Source organism: Antedon bifida, chromosome 7 (assembly GCF_963402885.1).
Source record: "Antedon bifida chromosome 7, ecAntBifi1.1, whole genome shotgun sequence".
In the NCBI taxonomy this organism is placed as follows: domain Eukaryota; kingdom Metazoa; phylum Echinodermata; class Crinoidea; order Comatulida; family Antedonidae; genus Antedon; species Antedon bifida.
The window spans coordinates 17,662,968-17,675,391 of record NC_136232.1 but is presented as its reverse complement, the minus strand read 5'-3'; positions in this window follow the sequence as shown (position 1 = coordinate 17,675,391).

The following is a 12,424-nucleotide window of genomic DNA, read 5'->3' as shown; positions in this document are numbered from 1 at the left end:
AGATGACAATTTCGGAAGATAATGAATTTAACAAATAAATATAAGATTTGGAAGAAAATTTGGCACGTAGAAGCGCAGTGCGCCCTATTTAAAAATTGTTTAACGAATAGATGAAAAAAACTACTTTTTAACTTCAACTGGCCATTATGATAACGTCACAACATCCGATAGGCTTAATTTTTATATGAATTCATATCTACATTTCATAAGCTTTCATAATAAGTTATAATAACCAACCAACCTTTAATTCTGAAGACCTGCAAGATATCCAAATATACGGCGTATACATGTTCTGCATAGAAATTAACTACTGTATCTATAAACAGTAGCTAGAACTAGCTGATCAAAAGTTGAAGATTTCATGTCTTCGGCGTCAGGTAGATTTTTCTCAGCTAAGTGGCTGTAATGTACCGATTTACAATACAAATAAGTGAGAGAGACAAGTTCTGTTATAGTTGAAAGCTACAACTGAAGTGTTTATTAGGTGATCATTTAGAATAAAATGATCACCTATTGTTATTGTATGAAATCTTTATTCTTATTAGTTATCCGCATTCAGCGGATAACTCCTTGTAACTGTCCTGTTTCATCATCTTTTTTTTTTCTTTCTAAATTCTTCTTTCTTTCTGTCATTTTTGTGTCATGCGTAACTCAAAAACGTGTAAACATAACATTTTATAACTTTGTCAACATGTGGGCATTCACGTGAAGTTGTGCACCTGCTATTGTGAATGACGTCAGAGTTGCGCAACGTGACTTACGCGCGTTTTTATGAATTTCGCGTATTTAACATAGATCGAAAACCATATAACATTTTAATTTGAAACTTAGAAAAAGTTTAAGTTATATCTTGCGCTAACTGACTGTGGAAAAAAAATGACATGTTTCACACGAAGTTACGCGCGCACGCGCGTGTGAAATTTCAAAATGCGAAAAATCAATTTCTAATCAACTTTCTACGCGTTTCATGTCATTTTTTTACGCGCGCGGTGCGCACGTAGCGTTAAAAACAATTTTTTTCGCGTGATTTATGTTTTTCCAGCCTTTTCTAGTAATTTTACCAACTTTTGAACAATTTCGACTTAAAATTACGTCATACGGGCACGTCGAATTGGATAATTTATGTGCATTTTTTAATTAAAAAGTTCAAAAAATCGTCAAAATTTGTCAAAATTATGCCCTTTTTTAAACAGTCGTAGTTCATAAACTAAACTGTGAAAGTTATTTTTATTGCATAATCTGGAAGTTGATGAGTTGTAGATTTTGGATCATGCATTAATATGGCTAACCGGACATTGTGACGTCACTGTATGGCCACGCGAATATAAAATATAGGATTTTTGTATCTTTCATCATAGCGCATGACATTTAATAGAGCGCATCTCCAATTATCTGTTTTCCATTTTTACCCCAATTTTTATATTATCTAGGTCAATCAACTATCTTTCGCATGAGTTAAAAATATTTTAATTTTTATGACGTCATCATGTCTAAAAATGTAAATAACGTGGGTCACTTATTTTCATCTTTACAGTAAATTTCAATCTGTTATAGCTCGTCAGAATAAAACGTGATAATCATGATTAAAACGTTTTCTGGAAGCTATTGGATTGTAGATACGAATTCATGTGAAAATTTTGCCAATCGGATGTTGTGACGTCATCATATGGCCAGTTGAATAAAAAAAGTCGTATTTTCATATTTTGCGTAATAGTTCATCACATTTAAAAGGGCGCGCATCTATATTTTACGTATTCAAATTTCTTCTACACGGTAATATGTGGTTGCTGAGATAATGTCCTTCCGAAATTGATATCTTAGTTTTTTATTTTGATACCGTCGCCATGTTAAAAATAGGAATAACCGGGGGTCCCGTAATTTCACATATTCTACACTGTATGTAACATGTATACAGATTATACCGTCTGCACTGTATATACTATATGACACAAAATTGACAGAATTCAGCACTAACAGCATATGATATTCTTCAGTTCAGGTCATAATGCCATAATCTTTTTCCGTGTGCAAAATTCCAAAGTATGACGTGCGCGTGGCGTTTGTCGTGCGGATAACTAACTCGTCAAAGTGACGAGTTCAAATCTAGTTATTTATTTCTCTCTGGACAAATTTGTGTAACAAATATCTCAAAAAGTTTAATGTCAATGATTACCAAAATTTCACAATGTCTTTCAAATACTTTAACTTAGTCCTAATAAGGTTTTCAGCGTGATCACTCATCCGTGACGTCATTTTTACGCGATTTTGTGAAATCACATTAGCGATCATATCTCCATAATTCATTATCACATATTAATGAAATTCACTACACGTAAACTTAAGGTCAAGGGTAAAAATATTAGCAAATAAAAACTTGCGCGTTTCAAGGTCATTCTCGTGAAATCGCGCGTTAAAAATTTAAAAAGCTAAAAATTAAGTTTTGATCGATTTAGAGCATGAATTAGGCCATTTGTGTGTTTCAAAAAATTACTGCGCAAAAACACGTTTTTATGCGCGCGATACTTAAAAAGCGTAAAAAATATAAATTTTTTGTACAAATCACATTCTACTCATCGTCCTTGGTACATTCACTAAATTTGAGACCATTTCAACTTAAAATAGTGCTATACGAGCACGTTAAAAATGACAAAAGTGCTAAAAATGGTAAAAAATAAGGCCTTTTTAAAATTAATATAACTCTTCAGAATGGAAGGTGACCCCCAATTTTTTTAACTTATTATGGAAGCCAATGAGTTGTAGATATAAATGTATATACACATTAGACGTACAAAATGGTATGATGTCATCATTTGGCCACATGAAATTTTAAAATAGGGTTTTTTCCCCTTTAGTCATAGACCACCATATTCAACAGAGCGCAACTCGCTTATCTGTGATCGATTTTCTTTTAATTTTTAATTGATTCTACCTCAACTAATTATGTTACTCATGAGTTGCCAATATTTTCTTTTTGACGACGTCATCACGTCTTAAAAGTTGAATAACGGTGGTTATGTAATTTCACCTACAACGTATATTTGAATACCTTACAGCTCTTCTAAATTAAAGTTGACCTTGATGTTTATAACTTATTATGAGAGCTGGTGAAATGTAGATATGAATTCATATAAAATTTAGGCCTATCGGATGTTGTACCGTTATCATATGGCCAGTTAAAGTTAAAAAGTAGTTTTTTCATCTTTTTCGTCAATGTTATACAAATTTTAAAGGGCGCGCACCGCGCTTCTACGTGCCAAATTTTCTTCCAATTGTTATATTTTATTGCTCAATTCATTATCTTTCGATATTGTTATCCACAAGTTTATTTTGATAATTCCACCATACCAAAAAGTTAGATCATGATGTGTGTCCGTAATTTCACCAATGCTACACTGTATATAGATATACAGTATATACTGTACATAATGTATATGGTATATAATAGGCACAACTCAGCACTATAAGCGTATAATAGGATGGCATAAATCAACATTTTCCGATCATATGTTAACGTACGTGCATTAATGTCAATACAATTATAAAATGATCACCTATAATTCGTCAAAGTGACGAATTAAATTCTAGTTCTTTATTCTACATCTACTATATATAATAACAATATATAATGGGTAATTAATCTGTCAAGGTGGAATGTTTAGTGGTCTCAGCAGAGGGTCTACTTTAGCCATTAGTGACCATTAAGTAGCCAAGGATTAGGAGTATAGAAGTGGGTTAACATAATATATATGGCAACAGGTGAAGGAAGTATAAATAAATGGTAGAAAGTAAAATTACTCAAGTGCAATACATTAGATTCCCTCCCTTCTATTATAAACAATTCTAAGCTATTTATTTATAATTTGATCAAAGCACTGTACTAAGTTATGGTTTAATAATCACTTTAAATGTATATTGGTATAATGCACTGTATAAAGTAAAATATAAGATCAAAATTTTAAATTTCCAGTAATAATGTCATAAAAGTTTCTATATTTCAGTTATTAAGAATGTCCATATCTTTCCGGCGGTTTTCTATCGCGAGTAAGGTATACTCTTCGCTGAGCAGTTATAGGCTGTGCTTCGACAGTCGATTGCGATGTTTCCACTGTTCTATTTGGATTAATGAGCATTGGAGGTAATTTTGCAGAATCATCTTTGTTTGTAAGCTGTTTTTCCTGAGGTTGAACAGGCCTATAACGCTTCCTGATATGGTCGGCATGACGACGACAAACTCGTCCATCTTCTAGTTTTATCTTGAATGAGATGGGACCGGATTTTAATATTATTGTTCCGGGTAACCATTTTGAATTTTGTCCTCTAAAGTTCTTTATATACACCTCCTCCACTTCTACAAAAGTGCGTTCTTTTGCATGACGACCATGGGCTAATTTCTGTTTTTCAAGTTGAGTGATAACACGATCTGCTTGATAAGGGTGTAAAAGATCAAAATGCGTTTTCAATTTTCGACCGTTAAGTAATTCTGCTGGTGTTTTGCCAGTTGTGCTATGAGGTGTATTTCTAGATTTAAATAGTAATCTTGCTACTTTTGTTTCGATAGATCCGTCTTCCATACGTTTCATTGCTTCTTTAAATGTGCGTACAGCACGTTCCGCAAGACCATTCGATGATGGGTGATATGGGGCTGTTAAAGAATGTCTTATTCCATTTCGCTTTACGAATGTGTGAAATTCATCACTGGTTTCACTGTCGGATACTATTTTATCTGGCAATCCATGCGATGCAAATATAAGCCTGAGCTTAGGCCTATCCACTGTGGTATTTGTCGTTGAGGAATTTACCGGAATTACCTCAAGCCATTTTGAGTATGCGTCGACAAGTATTAAAAACATTTTTCCCATAAATGGTCCAGCATAGTCGATATGTAATCGTGACCATGGTCTATTTGGCCAATTCAATAGGTGCAATGGTTCTTTAGGTGGTAAAGTTCGATTGGATTGGCATGTATCGCACTGTTTTGTTCTTAATGTCTTTGTCCATATTAGGCCACCGTAACGAATCCCGAGCAAAACTTTTCATTCTGACAATTCCAGGATAACCGTCATGTAGTGCTTGTAGCAACTGTTTTCTACCAGGCTGTGAAACAACAATTCTATTTCCCCACAAAATACATCCATCTTGTGTAGAGAGTTCTCTTTGTCGGATCCAATATGGTCGCAAGTTTTCAATTTTTGGATTAGTATTGGGCCAACCCTTTTCAATGTAGTAAAGAACTCGAGAAAGTGTTGGATCTTTAACTGTCCAACCTTTATAATATCTGCTGTGGAAACTGGAGATTGGTTCATTGACTCCATCAATAGAACAGTTTCGGCACGTTGTGTGGAATTGATTCTGGTTTTCCTGGCAATGGTAATCTGCTTAAGGCATCCGCATTGGCATGGGACTTTGTCGGATTGAATCTTAATGTATATTTGTATGTACCTAATTTCAGCGCCCAACGTTGGATTCTAGCTGATGCTTGGCTAGGCACAAGTCTGTCCTCATTAATAAGACCCAACAATGGCTTATGGTCTGTTACCAATGTGAAATGTCTACCATACATGTAAGAATGAAATCGGGTTTCTCCGAAAACGCATGCCAAACCTTTTTTCTCAATTTGCGAATACTTTTTTTCCGCTTCTGCAATTGTTCTAGATGCAAATGCGATCGGCCTTTCTGTACCGTCACTTTGTCGATGCGCTAACACAGCCCCAATTCCATATTGAGATGCATCACACATAGTATTATTTCCTTTTTTGTATCATAATGTGCAAGTACTCTGGAAGAAAGTAGCAATTCTTTTGATTTATCAAAAGTAGATTGTTCTAAATTTGTCCAGTTCCAAGCTTTAACCTTACGAAGTAAGGCATATAACGGAGCAAGCGTGTTGGATATGTTTGGTTAAAACTTTCCATAATAAGATAACAATCCCAAATAAGCTCTCAGTTCTGTCAAGTTTTGAGGCGCTGGAGCATCTTTAATTGCTCTCACTTTGGCGTTTGTGGGATGCAATCCCTCTTTGTCGATCGTGTGTCCCAAATAATCAACAGATTTAACCATAAAAACACACTCTTTTTTAGACGAAGTCCAGCATCTGCCAGTCGCTTTAGGACGGTTTCAAGAGTTTTGAAATGCTCGGAGTCATTTTTTCCTGTAATTAATATATCGTACTGTAACACCTTTAATTCCTTGTAATAGTCTTTCCATGACACGCTGGAAAATCGCTGGTGCTGAAGAGACGGCAACCTTGTATATTGGTGAAGTCCCTTTTGAGTGTTGATTACAACATATTTTCGAGAATCTTTGTCTAAGAGTAATTGTTGGTACGCTTGTCCAATTTAGTAAATTTTTCTCCGTTAGCTAACGATGAAAAGATATCTTCAATCCTGGGCAAAGGATACTGATCAACTTTGGCTGCTTTATTTACAGTAATTTTGTAGTCACCACAGATCCTAACGGTATATTTATCCGCCTTAAGTACCGGAACTATTGGTGCAGCCCAGTCTGAAAACTGTATGGTTCAATAATGCCTTCTCGATGTAAGCGATCAAGTTCGTCATCTACTTTCTGTCGCAAAGCATACGGAACATTTCTGGCTTTGCAAAATTTTGGCATTGTCTCTTTATCAACGTAAATTTTTGCTTCAGTACCCCTAGTTCGTCTCTAAATATTTCTTGGTATTTACCAAGCAGTGAACTTAAATCTAATTGGTTTATTACCTTGATTTATTGCCAGTCCAACTTTATAGACTGAAGCCAGTCTCGACCAATTAAGGCTGGTTTCCTGTCGACGTAAGAACATCACTTTTGTTGCGACTACGTCGATTTGTCGTAAGAAATGCGGATTTTACAGGAAACCGATTACGATCGAAAATTTATAAAATCGACGCAACGTAAGAAAAATGGTAACGACAAACGATTTTACAGGAAACCGATGACCTAACAATTGTTGCGTTACGACGTTGTCTTCCGATTTTACAGGAAACCGGGATTTTTGATCTTACGCTTGAATGAACGCCCTTGCGTCACGTTTCTTACGTCTATTACGAAAGTTGACTTGAAGTCAACTTTCGCAAGAGACGTAAGCGCAATCGTAACAAGCAACCAATGAGCGAAAAGAGTTATGACGTAATGTGTATGTCCTTATAGTGAAATAAAGCCGGACAATAACATTTGTATGTATTTACTACTATAATTTTAGCCTAATCATGTTCTAATCAGGGAGTTTACAACTCATATCAAAATATAATACTCTTATTTATGGACGTGCAATAAACAATCAGCATCGGTAGAAACGTCGCGAAAATGAACATTTGCAACAAGATAAGATATAGAAAGCCCCTTTGTAAGCAATATGATATTATTATGTAACTTTAACAAAAAATTATTTGCTTGATTTTGTATAATTTATATTGTTTTGTTAAATTTATTCTTATTATAGGCCTGTAAATAATGGGTATCTTACTGCAGTAGTACTATCTCATGCTCGATTAGATATGCTTATAGGCCAATAGGCCAATGCCTAGTCTAGGGCCTAGGTAGGTCTAATAATTTTTTTTTTAATTTTGAAAACTATTTAAGTAAGGCTAGGCCTAGAGGGCCAGAATAATTAATTCATGTTGATTTATACAAATAATACATAGGCCTACTAGCCTAGGCTAGGGGCCTAGGCTAGTTTGATTATTTGGTCAAATCAATTCCTATTAGTACAGTATTAAGCCTAGCTTATCTACTGAAAATAACATGTTGGTGTGCTGCACTGACACTGCTGCTGAGTAGCTACAGGTACAATAACAACATCAACATTTTGCGCGAAAAATGATAAAACCCGCTCTAAAAAGAAACACCAATCAGAGATGTTGTTTCAAATGCGTCATAAATCCGACCGACGTAAGAAAAAAATTTCAACTTTCGTAACAACACTAAAATCGACGTAAGCATACGACGTGTGTTTCACAGCCAAAATTTCAACTTTCGGGAGCAGCATAACTACAGATGTTTCTCTGCGGCCCGACACGATCTTGACTTAGGTCAACGACGTCAAGTTTTTCTCAACTTTCGTAAGAGACGTAAGAAACGTATGAAACGCAAGAATCGTTGCAAAATTCGACTTCTTACGTCGACAGGAAACCAGCCTTTAGGGTAGGTCCATCTGTTCGCACAATCGTTAATGGTAATAATATTGTAGTAGTACTCTGGTATGTAACTTCAGCATTAATTTTACCCAAAACATCCATTATTTGTCCAGTGTGTGTACGTAGCTTAACTGACGATGGTTTAAGTTTTCTTTCAGGCCATAATTGCCTAAATTTCGTCTGCGACATTATTGATACCGAGGCTCCTGTGTCAATTTCCATTTCAGTATCCAAACCATCTAACAGTATCTTAACTTTCATAGGTGGAAGACTAGACATGGTCTTTATTCCAAATAATTCTTCATACATTTCTGTAGCTATGTTGCTTGGTTCATCGCTTGTTGGCTCATCTGCCACAACATTTTTAACCGTTTGGGGCTTCCCCTTCATTTTGCTAAGACAAACAGATTGAATGTGTCCTACCTTGTTACAATAATGGCAAGTTGTTTGCTTAAAATAACATTTGTCTGGCAAATGGTTATTCTTTCCACAGCGAAAACATGGTTTCGACTTCTTATCTGTATTTGATGTAAATTTTGACTTCTTTTTGTAAGCAATTTTGTTTACATTTTCAACTGCAGCTGCAGAGGTTTGCTGCGCCAGATCTCTTACATTTCTTGTTGCAGTCTCGATGCTAGTTGCAATTTCAACAGCTTTTTCCAGTGTCAGTGCTTTTTCTGCCAAAAGACTTCTTTGAATTCCTTCATTACGGACGCCACAAACTAGACGATATCGTAACATTGTATTGAGCGAGGCTCCAAAGTTACAGAATTCTGCCAGCGATCGAGGTGATGCCATAAATTCAGGCACTGTTTCATTATCACGTCGAAAGCGTGAGTTGAATTTGTATCGCTGTACAATTTCACTTGGCACTGGACTGTGATGCTCATTCATAGCTGTTACCAGCTCATCGAATGTTTTATCCTTGGTTTTTCTGGTGTAACCAAATTTCGTAACAGCTTATAAGATGATGGGCCAATAACTGTTAACATTGTTGCTTGTTTCTTCTTCTCTGTAGTAATTTCGTTTGCCTCGAAATACAAGTCTAAACGCTCAACATACTGTGACCAATCTTCCCTTCCTTCAATAAATTCTTAAATTTTGCCAATAAGGGCCATTCTCGTCGCCAGTGTAATGTACCGATTTACAATACAAATACGTGAGAGAGAGACAAGTTCTGTTATAGTTGAAAGCTAGCACTGAAGTGTTTATTCTTTATTCTACATCTACTATATTATATAATAACAATATCTGTAATGGGTAATTAATCTGTCAAGGTGGAATGTTTAGTGGTCTCAGCAGAGGGTCTACTTTAGCCATTAGTGACCATAAGGATTAGGAGTATAAGTGGGTTAACATAATATATATGGCAACAGGTGAAGGAAGTATAAATAAATGGTAGCAAGTAATATTACTCAAGTTCAATACATTACAGTGGCGAAGCTATTTCTAACCTTCATCTCTCAAGAGCCTTATGTGATGCAAATAAAGCCAATGCCTCGAAGGTCTTTAAAACAATGTATCCTGATACTTTTGACAGTAACTAAGGTAATAGATGGTATGTTTATAATCAATAGTGCTCCACTTTCATCGTATACAAATATAAAACAATACATCCAGTGTTTGTATGATATGTGGGTAAATTTTATTATTAGGTTTTATCATGCTAGCTACAGAGGTTCACATGCTCTTTGATGATTTAAATAGACAAGGAGTTAGCCCTAAATATTTTGAACGAGCTACTGTAGACGCGATAAACATAACAACAGTGATGAAGTTCAATATGATGGTTTTGAGTTGACAAGAAAGTGTCCATCTAGATGGGCAACATTTATAGGTGTTAGGAGCAACAAGCGTCTTCTTGTCACATTAACATCAAGGCAATTTTTGGAATTGACGTTGGTAACATCTGGTGGATTTGATGGCGAGCATAGAGACAGGGCATTTGCTTCTAGGAACGGCGAGGCTGTTAATTGTTCTTAATACAAAAACAGCCATGAAGAATGTGATAGCAGGGTATGGTGTGGTAAGGTATGTATTTACAGTCCAGATAGGAATACATTTCATGTAGGGTTGCCTTTATTACAACATTTGACTGGCAAAGAAATGCTTGTAACTTTAAATCTAAATAATCCTGAATATTTGAACCTCAACAAATTGAGTGCAGTCACTCAATTCATCTTTAGATACACAGGCACTCGGTAGTAACTTACCGAAAGATACAGCTTGTTATACAAATTGTTTACATTGTTTGTGGTTGTGACTTTGTGTCCTTCTTTATTCAAAGATGACTTTTTTTCCCTAGAACAGGTTAACATTGATAACTGTGAGGAATGTCTACTTGCTCTTTATAGACTTGTAGGAGCTGTGTATTTCCATTGACATCGTAGTGCTTTCAAACAGGACAGTCCGTCAAATCTATTTGATGATATTACAGATAAGTGTGATAAGGGATTACAGGGACTTTTGTTAACAACATAAAAAATGCTACATTCCATATGATTTTTTCCGAAAGTGAATGGATGCCAACATCTGCTTGACGCTTCCATTGGTTATTGGCCAACTTGTGGACACAAGCATTTGAATGTAATCCAGCTTCTTTAGACGAAGTTTGGATGGTCTGTGCAGGATGGTAATGTATCTGTTAAGTGGGAAACTGAAGACAAAATGTATAAGGTTACAGATAATGTAAAATAGTTAAGACAGGTTGTAAAACTAGGAAATGGAAATGCTTTGCTGCAGATAGACTGTGTGGACCAGGTTGTGGTTGTCGAAATTGTGTAAATAGCTGTGTGGGTAACAATGATAGTTTAAATGAGACTGTGAGTAAAATGAGTGATGCTTTGGAATTTAACTTTGATGAGTTATCTAGTTCTGATGACGAAGTTGAGAACGATTATGATGAAGAACTTGACAATGATGACATTAATGACGATATGGGTGATGAAGTAGTTGAGGATAAAAAAGTTAATGAAATTGAGAGTGACGATGAAGTAGACTTTGAAAATATTTATTACTAGTGAAAAGCTTATTTGTTTCTTTTCTTTCTTTTTCAGGTTGCTGCGATTACAGTACTATTGTCATGTTCAATATCTGGTACTAAATAAATTGTAACATAATGTATATACAATAGATGTCTTTCAAAGTTATATATAAAAAATACTATTTATACCTCAATACTAATAACTAGATTCAGCTGAAACTCATTAACATCCTGCTTTCACTTTACATCACCTAGTCTTATAAAACACCTCACCATTTATATTGTAATTTGATCTGGGTGGCTGACTTTCCCACAAATCTGAGTAAACTTAACAAATTCAGTGCTCTCCCAATATAGAAAGTCCGGCAAATTGACAAAATATACTGTAGCCTTTGATTGCTCTTGTTTTTGGCCTAACCTACCACTAGTAATTTTTTTTTGCACTATTTTTAATACTGGTTGGAGCCAATTTAGTCTGGCAAATCTTTTTAGAAAAACCTGTTTCGGGAGAACACTGACAATAATTAAACGGTAACATTAAAAATATAAAGTTTGAAAAAAAAACATTTAAAACATTGATATTCTTAGTTTGATTGTTTTTACCTCCATTGTTTGATAGTCATGTACCTTATATAATAATTGTGAAATGTTTGATATTGGTATTGGTGACAATTTTAAGATTAAAACAACTGTTTGCAACTTTAATATTCTTTGTAAGCTCTGTCTACACTATCAAACTTTGTGATAAAAAAATGTGATGTACCTGTATGAACATGTTGATGTCTCTTGGGAGGCATCCTTTCTTCATTTGTTAAGGTTTTATATTAATAAGGAATTTAACGTTAAAACAGCCGTTTTGTAAGTTGGTAGGTGTAATGATGTGTCAAATGAATAAAATATGATATAAAAAAACACGATTTTGTGAGAGATGCTACTTCAATACTTTATTACTAAAGACGTGTCAAGCGCGACACTACATCCCTCCTATGTTTAAATATAAACTTTAGGATAGGAAGCGTTTTCGAGATATAAGGGGTCAAAGGTCAACTTTAGCCAATTACAACAATGTGTTATATTAATGTATTATAACCAATTTATTGAAGCATAATTTGGTCTTTTATTACTTTTTTTATGGTTATGGGTATCTATTCAGTCCAATCATGAAAAAAATTCGAAGTGTCAAAGGTCAATATATATATACCAATCAAACAAGTTAACTACAAAAAAAACCAATAAAATATAAAAAATAACATAAAATGTGATGTTTCATAATTCTGAGACATACCCGAAGCAGATCACATAATGTCGTC